The sequence below is a fragment of the Kryptolebias marmoratus genome, linkage group LG3 (genome assembly GCF_001649575.2).
Source record: "Kryptolebias marmoratus isolate JLee-2015 linkage group LG3, ASM164957v2, whole genome shotgun sequence".
Lineage (NCBI taxonomy): Eukaryota > Metazoa > Chordata > Actinopteri > Cyprinodontiformes > Rivulidae > Kryptolebias > Kryptolebias marmoratus.
In genome coordinates, this window is record NC_051432.1 from 28265687 (window position 1) to 28268842 (window position 3156).

At 54.1% G+C, this 3156-nt stretch overlaps 2 protein-coding genes across 4 annotated transcripts in view; one reads left to right on the forward strand and one right to left on the reverse strand.

Moving 5' to 3' along the window:
• The window catches only part of LOC108250054 (zinc finger protein Aiolos-like), a 20117-nt gene that overhangs the window by 14547 nt on the left and 2414 nt on the right, over nucleotides 1-3156 (reverse strand). The window lies entirely within an intron of this gene.
• The window catches only part of LOC108250060 (insulin-like growth factor-binding protein 4), a 17988-nt gene that overhangs the window by 956 nt on the left and 13876 nt on the right, over nucleotides 1-3156 (forward strand). The window lies entirely within an intron of this gene.

Sequence of the window (3156 nt, forward strand, 5' to 3'; positions counted from 1 at the left end):
ACTTTATGCTCGTTAAAACAAGCCGTCGTTGGTTGGTCGTCTATTTTGTCCAGCAGATACTCAGTCGGTCACGGCTCGTCTCCTTCAGAAACCAACGTTTGCAACAAGCTACGTGAGTTAGCACGTTAGCAGGTGAAACATCCGTTCTGTTTCCTGACAGGACGGTTTTTAGACAAACTGTTCTGCATCTCGCAGGAACATTTAAAACGTCCCGCTGCTTCGCCGTTCTCCTCTTCCTTCTGTCAGCTGCCGTCTCGGGTCTCTGCTCCCGTCCTCACCTGAGCCGGGTCTCAGAGACACGGTCCTGCCGCCGTGCAGCGGCGTGTGCAGCGGCGTGTGCAGCGGCGTGTGCAGCGGCGTGTGCAGCGGCGCGTGCAGCGGCTACACGGCTGTAATGGAAGGAGGTCATAAAAGCGACTGTAATGGACCGAGGCCAGTCTGCGGCTATTAGCGCTCTGCAATCACTTGCTGTTCTTTCATGGAGATCCCTCTTCCTCCTCCTCCTCCTCCTGCTGCAGATTTCTCACACGTCTTCTTCTGCTGATGTCTTTATCGTGCTCCTCTTGGCTTCCTTACCCCCCCCGCCTCCCTTTAAAGTAATCCTCCTGCTCAGAACAAAGTCTGTTTCCGCTGTCAAAGTGCAAGAGCTAAATCTGGACGTCTTATCAGCAGGGTGGGAATCTTCAGGCACCTCAGAGGGCTGCGCTGCTTCCATATCAGACTTCAAACAGAACCTCCCAGACCTGAAAGAAGTGCTGAGAAGGGCGACGTTAGAGCCGTCCTCGTCTTCGGTCGCTTCAGCTGCGTTAGCGTCTTTAACAGGATTATCCGCTTTTATCGTGGCTCCAAACCGTAAAAGTTTCTCTCTGAGTCTAAAAACTGTGAGAAAACTGGTGAATTTTCGGTTTCAGTCTGTGTTTCCACCTCAGGTTTATAAAAATCACGGCCTGTTTTTGAGTTAACCGCATTCTTGGCTGCTCACATTATTTGTCGCCAAACGTCACAAATATCCTCAGAGTTTAAAACTGCCCTCTGAAGAGTGAACTGTTGGTCACGTCAGGCAGTAAGAGCAGCTCCCCCGGCGTTCTGCAGCTACGTTCTGAGAGGAAGAGCCTCTATTTAAAAGGCCAGGTTCCAGAAAACATGAAACTTTGAGGACAGATTGAACCGTTTTGGTCTGAAAGGTTCTGAAGAAAAGCCACCCAACGTTCTTCATCCTGAAAATCTGGTCCTGTGAGACGCGTCTCGTTATCTGGGCCAGCTGCTGTCACGTCGTCTGACCTACATTCATCAGGAACGCTCAGGGGGTTTCGGTCTTTGGGCCCAGGACGTCAGAACCAGAGTCCAAACAGAGCCTGGAAAAAACGCCTGGAAACGCCTGGAAATGAAGGCTGTGGCCTCTGAGCGAGTTTAGGGGCTTTCTGATGACTGTCCTGCCTGATTTAGATTCAGATAAAATGTTTGTGTTTTTATTCTTGTAACTCTTGTTTATTAAAGGTTAATATTAAACAGGAACCAGATTTAAAGTCGTTCACATCGAGACGAAGAAAAAGAATCCTGCATCCCTCATCCTCACAGTCAGCTGCCCTAAATTTCTTTTTCCTGATGAAATCGACTGTTTGCTTCCCAAAAGGGAGTGGCGCCGATTTCCTCGCTGAGCCCAGACGGTTCCTGCCGACGGGCTCTCAGAACCATAAAGAACTGGATCGGACTCAGTCGATACGAAACTCCCAGGACGCGCATCTCCGCCGCAGCATCTGTTCCCCTGAACCCGCTGCACCCCACCTCCTCTGAGTCCTAACGAGCCTCGCAGCGTGGCGCCCACCGGCTCTCCGCTGACGATGAGCTCATCGGCAGCCGAGCTGAAATTAGAGCCTGCTGCTCTCGGCGCGCTGGGCCAGCGGAGGCTAGCGTGACTGCGAGGAGAAGCGGGCTCCGTTTGTCTTGGCTCCGGGCGTTTGATGCCGCGCCGAATCTGGACTGCAGCGAGCCGACGGGAGTCCCTTCGTTCTGGGAATGAAACCTTTGGGAAAGTTCATGAGTTCTGGGTGTTTTGGTGGGCGTTGTGTAACCTGATCACCGGGTTCTGTTTGCTTCCACGCTCCCCTCGCTGTCATAACAAACAGACGAGTTCGGCCCAAAAAACCTCCCCGTAAATCACATCTCAGCCCAAAACAAAAGAAAGAGGGGGAGAAGAGAGAAGCAAGTCCAGTCAGGAGCAGCAGAGTTCCTTTGTGGCGCATTCGCCACACCTCTGCATTATTCAACACGGGGGTGCATCTCCTGAAAACGTGCCCCACTCCTAGCAACAGCCAACATGAAAGATAAAAATAGAAGAGGGTTTTTAAAAACCAGGGAGCGAGACAGAGCGAGGCACATCCTCAGCTTCAGCCCACTTCCTGTCACTCTGAGAACTGCTGAATCAGAGGAATGCCTGTCGCCCGCCGCCTCCAGCTACAGATCGTCCGCTGAGCTGCGTTCAGGATGACTCTCAGCTACTACCACACCCGATGTTAGCACCAGCTACAGCCAGTTTTAAGTTGGCTAAGCTCAATTAGCTGTGGCGGCCATCTTGAAATGGATCGATTCGAACAGTTAAATCAATTGCAGTCGTACACTGAAGGCTTCACGCACTCGGAGTCCATCCAATCAGAGGTTTGAGGTTCAACTTTCAGTCGTTTTATTTTCTTCTTTCTGAAAGTGGGTTTCCACGGCAACCGCAACCAGGATCCCGACTCATGACGAAGCCTCAGATGGCTTCAATATTCCCCTCCGAGAAACTCTCAGAGTTCTAATCCAGAATAAATCAGGCTGCGTGTTCTGGCCTCTCTTCCTGCATTCCTGTCAGGCGGACCCCGGTGGACCCTGGCGTCGGGTGGACCCCGGTGGACCCTGGCGTCAGGCGGACCCCGGTGGACCCTGGCGTCGGGTGGACCCCGGTGGACCCCGGCATCAGGTGGACCCCGGTGGACCCTGGCGTCGGGTGGACCCCAGTGGACCCCAGTGAACCCTGGCGTCAGGCGGACCCCGGTGGACCCTGGCATCAGGCGGACCCCGGTGGACCCCGGCGTAGGGTGGTCCCCGGTGGACCCCGGCGTCGGGCGGACCCCGGTGGACCCTGCCGTCGGGCGGACCCCGGTGGACCCTGGCGTCGGG